The 12,500-nt window shown below is 42.2% G+C and overlaps 1 protein-coding gene across 2 annotated transcripts in view; it reads right to left on the bottom strand.

Moving 5' to 3' along the window:
• LOC137648608 (hepatic lectin-like) overlaps positions 1–12,500 on the bottom strand; it is a 27,508-nt gene that overhangs the window by 2,483 nt on the left and 12,525 nt on the right. The gene's annotated exons all lie outside the window — the stretch shown is intronic.

The following is a 12,500-nucleotide window of genomic DNA, read 5'->3' as shown; positions in this document are numbered from 1 at the left end:
ATGAAAAAGTGATACAAAATAAGTTTCGGCACAAAATGATAAATGGAAAATCATAAATGCATTGTTGCTGTTATCCATCAAAACTAACTGGAGGACTGTTTGTCCGAAAAATGTGCTGTCTACGATTTTTGGACGCCGCAAAGATATTGTCTGTTCATTATATACCTGAAATAACAAACAGACACACACACATAGACACACACAAACACACACACGCACACAACCACACACACACACACACACACACACACACACACACATATATATATATATATATATATATATATATATATATATATATATATATATATATATATATATATATATACATATATATTTACATGTATATATATATATGTATATATATATATATATATATATATATATATATATATATATATATATATATATATATATATATATATATATATATATGTATATATATATATATATATATATATATATATATATATATATATATATGTGTGTGTGTATATATATATATATATATATATATATATATATATATATATATATATATATATATATATATATATATATATATTAGATTAAAGTAAATTCATTATAATTTAATTATAAGTTATTAATAGTTGTCCAACCTTTTGATCTTGATTTAGTTTTAAGTTTATTTATAAGCTAGCGTCATTTTTCGTATATTTAAGCTTTTTCTTAGTTTGATGAACTCTGAAAGGGAGTCATATGATTTCGCAGTTTTGCTTTGTTTACCACCTTCTCCCCCGGTATTGGTGAACCACTGAAGTGCCTTATCAACGATCATTGTTTTTCTCTCCTATGAGCTGTGTTGACTCGAGTGTGTACCAACCGTGTTTCACACAATTTTACATAATTCCTTTTGTATATATTATGCTTGTATCTTCGCTCTTCCTTCGCACTAAAACAAACATGAAAATTCATGTCTGGTTTTTCCTCTGTGATATTGTCTGTCTTGTGAACTTGTTATGTCCTGTTGCCTTGAGGTTTTGTATTTAAGGAGAGTGTTCCACAATAATATAACTCAGTCGTTTCCAATCTGCCTTTGAGTTCACACCCTTACTCGGCGCCGTCACATTGGTGACCCCGGAAGTCGACTCGCTCCCACTGCCTTCCACCCCCACATCCCTCGACCCTCCATCGTTGGTACTATGACGGAGACTACATCAATTGGCGCCGCGGCCGCCCCATTGAAACTTTCACCGTTCGCCACCAGAGAGGCGTTTGCTTGGTTTCAACGCGCTGAAGTCCACTTTCGTATCAGGGGCGTGACTAGCTCAACCACCAAAGCGGATTATGTTCTCGCGGCGATACCCGAGGACACCTTCCCAGAAATATCCGAATGGCTTTGTGAACAAGGAGACACCCCAATCGCGTATGACGCCCTCAAATCATACCTTCTGCAGCAGTACTCGCCGTCGCCAGCCGCCCGTATAGCAAAGCTTTTTCAGCTCTCGCAATAACCGTTGGAGGACCCAAGGGCTTCGCTTGCCCTCAGGGAAATGACCAGTATCGCTCGCCTTCAACCTGCCGCAGATGGCTCTCCTCGTGAGGTAAACCTACTCTGTGCCCTTTGGATACGCCGTTTACCTGAACCTGTACGCGCTGCAATACCCGATGTCGATAGTTTACCCATAAAGGACTTGATGACCAAAGCCGACGCCCTTATGGACAGCCACTTCAAGACCTTCATCAACGCCTCCACCCCTGACGACGAGGATGCCTATTCAACGTCAACCGAAGCTGACATGAATGCCGTAGGACATACACGCCTACCCCGTGACGTGCCGAAGCGGCGACACAGCCGCCCACCACCCACCAATCGCTCGCGCCCCACCGAACGACTTCTACAGCCACTTACTACCTCCCATCCGCCACAGTTTTGCTACTACCACTTCAGATTCGGGGCAACCGCGAAGAAATGTGCCAAAGATTGTCAGTGGCCAAAAAACGTGTAAGCAGGCCATCGCTTGTGGCGGTGGCCTCCCATGTTTCTAATCTGTTCTTTTTACAGGATGCAGGAACGGGCGTGCGATTTTTGGTAGACACGGGTGCTTGTCGTTCTCTTTTGCCAAGGAAACTCTTCAAGGCACAACGTAGTCTGTCTACATCTGCCGACGTCCGCTTGGTAGCTGCCAACGGATCTGTGATACCCACCTACGGTTACGAGAACCTCACATTATCGTTCGGAAACGGTAAATTCAATTGGAAGTTTCTCGTTGCTGACGTCACAATGCCGATCCTCGGTGCGGATTTCCTCTCTCTTTTCCACCTTCTGGTCGATGTCCCCCACCGACAATTGGTCAACGCAGACTCGTACTTGTCGACACCTCTTCAACCCGCCCCCTCTAACCTCGCTCTCCACATCAGCGCACCCACGGATGCCTACGCCCACCTCCTCACGTCGTACCCGGAAGTTTTCCGTCCAGAACTTCACCAAACGCACACGGTTCCTGCCAAGCACGGTATTTATCACCATGTCAAGACGACGGGACCCCCAGTCTTCGCAAAATTCAGACGTCTGGCACCGGAACGATTGGCAGCCGCCAAACAGACGTTCGCCGAAATGGAGAAAATGGGCCTTTGCCAAAAGGCTTCCAGCCCATGGTCGTCACCCTTACACATCGTTCTGAAGAAAGACGGCTCCCTCCGTCCGTGCGGGGATTACAGGCGCCTGAACATGCAAACAGAACAGGATCACTACCCCCTCCCAAACATTGCCGATGTAACCTCCTACCTGCACAAAGCGAAGGTTTTCTCTACGCTCGACCTCTTGAAGGGGTATTATCAGGTGCCTATGAACACAGAGGACATCCCCAAGACCGCCATCACCACTCCGTTTGGCACATATACCTTCAATTACTCCTGTTTTGGCCTTCATACTGCTGGGGCAACGTTTCAACGTCTCATGGATGGCATCTTAGGGGACCTCCCTTTCTGTGTATGTTATGTGGACGACATACTTGTGTTCTCCTCCTCAAAAGAGGAACACCTCCGTCACCTGCGCATCATGCTTGACCGCCTGCAACAAAACGGCCTTGTAGTCCGGTATGACAAGTGTACCTTTGGCGCCAACGAAGTGTCGTTCTTAGGGCACCGTATCACTCCTGAAGGAGTCCATCCACTCCGTGAGAAGGTAGCAGCCGTTCAGAATTTCCCCTCGCCCTCGACCGTCAAAGCTCTGCAGGAATTCTTGGGCATGATCAACTATTATCACCGTTTTCTGCCAGCCATTGCCGCCACTCTTGCTCCCCTCTACGCCTCCCTCAAGGGCAAGCCAAAGGACCTGAAGTGGGGTCCCCTTCAAGAAGCAGCCTTCTGCAATGCAAAGAAGGCCCTATCAACTGCTGCGGCTCTCACTTTTCCTATCCCACACGCCCCTCTCCTTCTCTCCACCGATGCCAGCGACGTCGCTATTGATGCAGTACTCGAGCAGGTGGTCAAAGGCTCGCCCCGCCCATTGGCCTTCTTCAGCAGAAAACTGTCCAAGGCAGAATCGGATTATTCTATCTTCGATCAAGAATTGCTGGCGGTGCACTTGGCTGTCCGTCACTTTCGCCATTTCTTAGAAGGTACGCCCTTCGTCATTCGCACAGACCACATGCCTCTGGTGCACGCCCTCACTCGACAGTCTGACGCCTGGTCCGCCCGTCAACGCCGACATGTCTCCGCCATGGCTGAATACAATTGCACCCTCCAATACGTCCCTGGGAAAATGAATCCCGTTGCCGATGCCCTGTCAAGAAACACGTTGGCTGCCGTTCAACTGGGATTGGATTACAACGCCCTGGCTGAAGCCCAACGACAGGATCCAGAGTATCAAGCTTGTAGGACATCCTGCACGTCCCTCCGTTGGGAAGATTTTCCCCTCAAAGACTCCAACACCACCCTCCTCTGTGACGTCAGTACTGGTAGACCGCGACCTTGGATTCCTGCTCCCATGCGCCGACAGGTGTTTGATCTCATCCACGGCCTTTCACATCCCTCGTGCCGTTCTACTGCACAGCTGTTGAAGGCAAAGTTCATTTGGCACGGCATTTCTAAGGATGCTAAGGATTGGGTCCGTGCCTGTACTTCTTGCCAAACTTCCAAAGTACATCGACACACGGATTCAGGAGTGGGCACCTTTCCTCAACCTCAGCGTCGTTTCGCACACATTCACGTCGACGTTGTAGGCCCCCTACCCACATCACAAGGACATCGTTACCTGTTTACCGACATCGACCGCTCCACTCTTTGGGTTGAAGCCATTCCCATGGAAACTGCAACGTCCGCTTCATGTACATCTGCCTTACTCTCTGGATGGATTTCAAGATTCGGTATCCCTGAGCATATTACTTCTGACAGGGGAACCACTTTCACCTCTCAATTATGGAGGTCATTAGCGAATGTCCTGGGTATCACCCTACATCAGACAACGGCCTACAACCCCGCTGCCAATGGAATGGTTGAACGTTTTCATAGCACCCTCAAAGCAGCTTTGATGTCCCGCTGCAAGGATTGCAACTGGTTTACTCAGCTTCCCTGGGTCCTCCTTGGACTAAGGACCACTCCTAAAGACGCCCTCGACGTCTCGGAAGCCGAAATGGTGTATGGCGACCCGTTGGTCGTCCCTGCCGAATTTTTTTTCTTCTACAACCTCCTCCGACGATCCCCAGCGCATACGTCACGTCGTGGGAAAATTTACTCCGTGCCACCAGACTTACAAGCCCCCAGCGAAGTATCACATACCAACGGACTTGCACTCTGCAACGCACGTCTTCCTGCGCAACGACACCAGCAAGCCACCACTAACGCCCCCTTACACGGGCCCTTTCCTTGTGATCCGACGTATTCCGAAAGCATTCCTCCTAAACATTCGGGGCAAAGAAGACTGGGTCTCCATTGATCGTCTAAAACCTGCTTATCTTCTGCCAGATGACCCGCCTACAGTTCGCCTCTCTAGATCAGGGCGCCCTATTTAACATGTACAGTATGTCATTTTTAGGGGGGGAGCCATGTACCAACCGTGTTTCACACAATTGTACATAATTCCTTTTGTATATATTATGCTTGTATCTTCGCTCTTCCCTCGCACTAAAACGAACATGAAAATTCATGTCTGGTTTTTCCTCTGTGATATTGTCTGTCTTGTGAACTTGTTATGTCCTGTTGCCTTGAGGTTTTGTATATAAGGAGAGTGTTCCACAATAATATAACTCAGTCGTTTCCAATCTGCCTTTGAGTTTACACCCTTACTCGGCGCCGTCACAAGTGGAAGGCTTGATCGAAGGGTGCTGATACGAAACAGAGTTAGTTCGATTTCCTCCTCACAGCCTGACGCTTGGCCACTTAATTTTTGGTCACTTCTGGAGTTTTGGGATCACGGCTTATTTATTTCTTCGCTGCCTTGTGTGTGGTTACTGGTGTTTATCACCCACGACGTTCATCAGCCACACCCCTTTCCTCTTTCGTCGGAAGAATTTAAAACGAGTTGGTCCGTATCCACTGAAAACGGTGCAGTTTGTGTCGTGCGAGATTCGTTGACGTCCCGAATTCTCGGAGGCTACCTCCATTAGTGTTCTCCTGATATTTTGGATTGCCTGCAGGCATTGCAGCTTGACCTAGTTGACCTGCTCATCAGAGTCAGTGAGTACATGGAACTCGTGGAGACAAGTAGGGTGGCTTTCTATACGTATGATATATTTTTATATCTATTTACAACGATCGTGGATCGCTGAGTACCTGTAGATGTGCACGCCCCTGTTTGTGCTACGGTCCTCTGGACCTTGTATGTCCTGATGAGACAATCCACTAAACCTCTTGTGGTTATTCCTTTACATCAATTTGTAGGAATTAGTTTTTGTAATTCATTGTTTATTAACCTAAGTTAAGTTTAGCATTTAAGTTAGTGTTAGGTAGGAATAATGATAAGTTTTCCATTTATTTTCTCTTTCTTCCTTCTACCTAAATTAGTTTATTTGGTTAGATTTTTCTGGCCAGTAATTTGAAAGGTACCTGCCTGAAGTGTCACATTTAAAATTTCCTTTTTCTTGTCCTATGGTTTAATTTAGTTGTAGGTGATCTTTTAAAGATCTTAAGGTTGGTTTTCCCCTGATTTGTTTGTTCATTTATTTTGGTTATCATCGTTACCAACCATTACCTTTTTTTGTGTGTAAATAAATATTGTAACTTTTGTTGAGATGTTTGTTTTTTTGTTACTAAGTTCCTGTGTTACATTTTTACCGACCGTATGTTCTAAGTAAAGACGAGAACCCTTGAAATTACGGCCGTAAATAAGGTGGTAACAATCTGGCGACCGTGACAGGATTCGCACTCAGGTGTACATAGTAACTGGGACTTTGGAGCGCTCCTCAGTGGTGGTTATAGTATTTATTTTTGGAAATACCTTTCCCTCCTATCACTATGGATAATTTGGAGGACTAAGTTTAGTCCTGCCGAGTTCTTATGGTCTGCCGACTGTATTAGTCATTTACCAATACTGGGTAAGGAAGATCTGGTTAGTTGTGCTGGATAGTTGGGTATTCCGTTCAAAATGATGGATACAAAGAGGAAGTTACTAATAATGGTAAAGAACTGTTATGTAAGGTTTGGCTGAGGCTGAAGGGTTACTTGGGGAAAATATTAGTGATAGAGGTAGTGAACTAGGATATGATGATAGGGTAGTTGCAGATGATAATGGCATTAGTGGTGGTGCAGGTTTTTCGTTATTTGATGATCCTCCTCAGACTGGAGTCATTTATGAAGGTCCGGCCAAATTGCTGCCAAGGGGAAATATAACCACAAACCCTTTCTTGACTGAAGAGAATTTAGAGCTAGCAGTTCATATAGTTCCTGTAAATTCTGATTCAAAGGAAATTCAGGAATATGACTAAATTTGTAAAAGGATAGAGTTGTTGAAATTGGAACATGCAGAGAACGAGAGGGTGAGGAGGCATGAGATAGAGATGGCCAACCTTAATTTGGAAATAGCTAGGTTACAGGTTGTTCCTAACCAATTTAGCACCGCACGAGGTAGTCAGCCCGATAGGTTTACTATTGGGGCTGCATTAAAATTGGTCACCATTTTTGATGAAAGAAATGTTCCAGAATTCTTCAAGGCCTTTGAGAGGGCGTCTACACGGTTGTCTTGTCCACCAGAGATGTGGACAGTATTGATTCAGTTAAATTGGTTGGCAAGGCAATCGGGATATATAATGCCTTGGAGGAAGGGATAGCCGGGGATTATCACAAGGTAAAGACACGTATTTTAAAAGCCTAAGATTTGGTCCCTGAGGCATACAGGTTAAATTTTAGGAATTTTAATTATCATCCTTCCTTATCGTATGTAGAATTTGCCAGGTTCAAGTAGGAACAGTTTGATGCCTGGCTGGAAAGTTGTCAAGTTGTCACTCTTTCTTCCTTGAGAGAACTCATGCTTTTGGAGGAGTTTAAGATATCTTGCTCCAAAGAACTAAGAATTTATTTGGAAGAAGTAAAGGTCACTAATTTAGGTAAGTCAGCTCAAGTGACTGACGAATTTGTCTTGACCCATAGAACATGTTCAGGCAATTTCGCCAGCAAGGATATAGGTAATAATGTAGTATTTTCAGCGAATTTTCATAGAGGAATAAGAGGTAATAATAATAAGCCTAAGAATTCTGTGGTTCAGAATAATTTCCCTGCTATTAAGAAAGGAAAATTCACGAGTAAACATGGTACTCATGTATTTTCCAATTGAAGTAGATCTGGAACGAGTAATATTAATATGAAGACTTGTTTCTGATGTAATAAACCCGGTCATTTCCAAGCTCAGTGTCATGCCAGGACAAATTATCTTCAAAGGAATAATCCTGTGGCTTTAATGCCAAGTGGATCTCCTGACGTAAAATTGCCAATAATTTGTAGTGCTGGTGGTGGTACTTGTACGCCCGGAGATGGAAATAATAATCCACAGGAATGAATAAAATATGATAGGTACATATGGCCTGGTAAAGTAATATATAATTCTGTCCTTATTGATGTTAAGTTTTTGAGAGATACAGGGTCTACTCGGTTGTTAGTGCTGGAAAGCAGTTTGAAAGGTTTGGAGAAGTATTCAGGGAAATTTATTGTTCTGGGAGGTTTAGTGAACACAATAGTTTCGGCTCCTTTAGCAGAGGTAATGTTGTCATCCCCCTGGTATTATGGAAAGATCGGGTTGTCCGTTGTCGAGAGTCTTCCTATAGCTGGTATTGATGACATATTAGGAAATGATATGATTAATAGTGATGACCAGGAATCATTTCCAAAATTGTCAATCAATAAGTGTCCAGTGGCGGTTACCACTAGAGCTGCAGCAAGAGCTGCAGACTTATTAAATAATGATGAAGAGTTAGATATGAGTACTGTAGTTTAGAGGTAGACGTGGATGTAGGAAGACTCGGGTCAGTAGTAAGTAATGTAGTAAGTAGGGATAATGTAATTCTCGATTGGGATCGAGCATCTTTTATCGAAGCCCTGAAAAGAGAGTTTTAATTTTTATTCGGGTGATACTTCTGACTTGACAAAGCCTCGATTCTGGGTAAAAAGAGGCATATTATATAGGGTGAGTCGTCCCCTGGTTGCTAATGATCCCCAAATGTCCCGTATTGAGCAAGTAGTGGTGCCTTCTCCATTATAGACACAAATTTCAAATTTATCTCATGATGATTCATTCTCTTGTCATTTTGGTGTCTAGAAGACGTTCTGTGGGTTGGCTAAAGGTTTTTGGTGGCCAGGAATGAAATCGTCAGTAAAACAATATGTGAAAGAATGTCCAGTGTGCCAATTGGTAGGTAAACCTAATCAGACAATTGTAAAAGCACTTTTATATCCCATACCAGCTGTTGGTGAGCCATTTATTGAGCTAGTAGTTGATATAGTAGGCCCTCTGCCTAAAACTAAAACAGGTTTTATCTATTTACTGACTGTGATGGATCGGGCATCATGATTTACCGAAGCCATTCCCATGAAGAAAATCACATCAAAGGCTGTTTTTGACCAGTTGGTAATTTTCTTTTCGAGGTATGGAATCCCTCGTAAGTTACAAACTGATTGTGGAACTAATTTTACTAGTGAGGAATTTCGAAGTAAGCGTGCAGATCTGGCCATACTGCACACCACTAGTGTTCCTTACCATCCAGAGAGTCTGGGAGTGGTGGGAAGATTCCATCAAACTCTTAAATCAATTTTAAGGAGATTTTGTTATGAGCATGGAGAGGAATAGGATAAGGGTCCCCCTTTTGGTCTCTTTGCTCTTAGAAGTCATCCAAATTCATCCACGGGCGTGGCTTCTTTTGAATTAACCTTTGGACTTAAAATAGGGGGCCCTTTAGAAATTTTATATGAAGTTTTGGAATCTGATCAAATAAAGGAGACGGACGTGGGTAAATTTGCAGATAACCTTAGAGGAAGACTTTCTAGCACCTGGAAGTTTGCTAGAAAAAATTTAGCTAGCTCTCAGGCTACTATGAAGATCAATTATGGCAAGAAAACTCGAGCACGGTCGTTTGAGACTGGAGAATTAGTTTTGGTGTTGGGTACTGATTCGGATAACTTCCTTGAACCCAGGTATAAGGGGCCTTGGAAGGTGTTGAGGAAGTTATCCGATCTTAATTATGAAATAGAAGCTCCCGGGACCAAATGAAAGTGTCGAATTTTTCATATTAACAGACTGAAACCTTATGTCTCTAGTAGATCTGATCCTTTGGAAACCGGGTATGAATCGGTTTCTTTGGTGGCAGAGGTGCTTCCTGATGGGTCTGAGGAGATAATTAATCACGTACATTCAGATGCTCCATCCAAGAATGTGCAATGTTTGGATGGGTTAGATGTGCATCAGAAGCATCTTAATCTAAGTCAAAGAAGGGAAATGGAAGGTTTAATACATTCTTTTTCATATTTGGTTAGAGACTCTCCCGGATTGACTAGTTTATTTGAACATGATGTGGTAGTAGGCGAATCCTCACCAATTAAACAAAGCCCTTATAGACTAAATTCCAGTAAATTGGATATAGTCAATAAGGAAATAGAATATATGTTGAAGCATGTTTTAATACAACCTTCTGTTAGTCCTTGGAGCTCCCCTATAGTATTGGTGAAGAAATCCGATGGACAGTATCGGATGTGTGTGGACTATCGTAAAGTTAATAATCATACTAAAAATTATTCGTTTCCTCTTCCTAGAATTGACGACTGCATAGACCGCATTGGGCCATCACAGTATATCACAAAATTGGATTTGCTCAAGGGCTACTGGCATGTTCCATTGTCAGATTGAGCAAGAGAAATTTCAGCATTTGTCACCCCATTCGGCTTGTATGAATGCCAGGTCATGCCTTTTGGGATGAGAAATGCTGCTTGTACTTTTCAAAGATTAATGAACCATGTGGTCTGTGGATTAGAAGGTACTGAGATTTACATAGATGATCTTGTCGTCCATAGTAATGATTGGAAAACTCATTTACTCAGGTTACGTAATGTTTTTGAAGCTCTCCGTGCTGAAGGTTTAGTCATTAACCTCGCTAAATGCGAATGAGGTAAGGTTAAAGTTATGTTTCTGGGTCATGAGGTTGGTCTGGGTCATATAGCCCCAAAACAGGCTAATGTCGAGGCTATAACTAATCTAAAGAGACTGTGCAATGTCCAAGAAGTTCAAAAGGGGCTAGGTATGATGGGCTACTATAGAAGGCTCGTTAGGAACTTTTCTTACATTGCTCGTCCCTTGAATGATCTTTTGCAAAAAAATAAGAAATTCATTTCGACTAGCGAGTGTGAAGAAGCATTCGTTAAAATTAAGACTATTCTTATGTCTAAACCTATTTTGATTTCTCCGAATTTTCAAGCTCCCTTTATAATTGCTGTTGACTCTAGTGATGTAGGCATTGGAGGCGTTCTCTTTCAAAAGGGTGAGGACAAGGAGGTGTACACAATATCAACTACAGCAAAAAGTTGTTAACGGTAAAGCGTAAGTATTCAACTATTGAGAAAGAGGCTCTCGCTCTGATCCATACCATATCTCATTTTAAACCATGCTTAACTAATTTTTCTTTCCCAGTGGAGATATGGACGGATCATAATCCGTTAGTGTTTATTGAACGGATGAAAGGGTCTAACCAAAGGATTTTACGTTGGGCCATGCAACTGCAAGGGCTCAACTTAGTAATTAAACATATTAAAGGATCTGATAATAAGATCCTGGACACCTTGTCTAGGATGTAAAGTGTTTATTTTTTTTGGTCTTTCCCTGACTCTTTTGCCCTGCTCGTTTCTCTTTATGTTCATTTAGAGTGAAAGCAAGTGCTAATTTTATGGTTTGTTCCAACATTGTTCGGCTCTTTCGTTTATTTATATGATATTTTTTTTGCCAGTGTTGTTTTTAGTTTAAGTATTAGCTGTTAGAAATATACAGTTCTATATTAGTCACAGTTTCTTATTAGCTGATAGGTAGCTCTTTCTGCCATTTATCATGACTTTAATTTTTAGCCAGAATTTTTGGAATTTCAGAACTTTATCATTTTCTGTGATTTAGTATATTTTGTTCTTGGCTTTAGAATTATGTTCGATTATTTTCTTATTTTATTTCCAAGCATTATATTTAATTAGACTTTTTATATATAGGTATATTTAATGCTGACTTTTTTATTTCAGGATGTGTAATGCACAATTGTGTGTGCTTCATTAAAAATCCTTTGCATGTTTACATTAAAGTTATCTTTACTTTTGACAGTGATGTTATTTTAAGATTTAATTGATTCTTTAGGTTGTATAAAAAATATATTTTTTTTGTTATTGGGAAAAAGGTATTAGATTAAAGTAAATTCATTATAATTTGATTATAAGTTTTTAAAACTTATCTAAACTTTTGATCTTGTTTTAGTTTTAATTTTATTAATAAGCTAGCGTCGTTTTTCGTATATTTAAGCATTTTCTTAGTTTGATTAACACTGTAAGGGAGTCATATGACTTCACAGTTTTGCTTTGTTCACCACCTTCTCCCCCAGTATTGGTGAACCACTGAATTGCCTTATCAACGATCATTGTTTTCCTCTCCTATGAGCTGTGTTGACTCGAGTGGAAGACTTGATCGAAGGGTGCTGATACGTGACAGAGTTACTTCAAGTTCCTCCTCACAGCCTGACGCTTTGCCACTTAATTTTTGGTCACTTCTGGAGTTTTGGGATCACGGCTTATTTATTCCTTCGCTGCCTTGTGTGTGGTCACTGGTGTTTGTCACCCACGACATCCATCAGCCACGCCCCTTTCCTCGTTAGTCGGAAGAATTTTGAACGAGTTGGCCCGTATCTACTGAGAACGATGCATTTTGTGGCATGTGAGATTCGTTGACGTCCCGGATTCTCAGAGGCTACCACCCTTAGTTTTCCCATGGTATTTTGGATTGCCTGCAGGCATTGCAGCTTGACCTAGTTGACCTGCTCATTAGCGTCAGTGAGTTCTTGAAACTCGTGGAGACAAGTAGGGTTGCTTTC

This window comes from Palaemon carinicauda, chromosome 10 (genome assembly GCF_036898095.1).
Source record: "Palaemon carinicauda isolate YSFRI2023 chromosome 10, ASM3689809v2, whole genome shotgun sequence".
In the NCBI taxonomy this organism is placed as follows: Eukaryota; Metazoa; Arthropoda; class Malacostraca; order Decapoda; family Palaemonidae; genus Palaemon; species Palaemon carinicauda.
The sequence above is the reverse complement of the archived record's forward strand: the minus strand, read 5'-3'. Positions and strand labels throughout refer to the sequence as shown.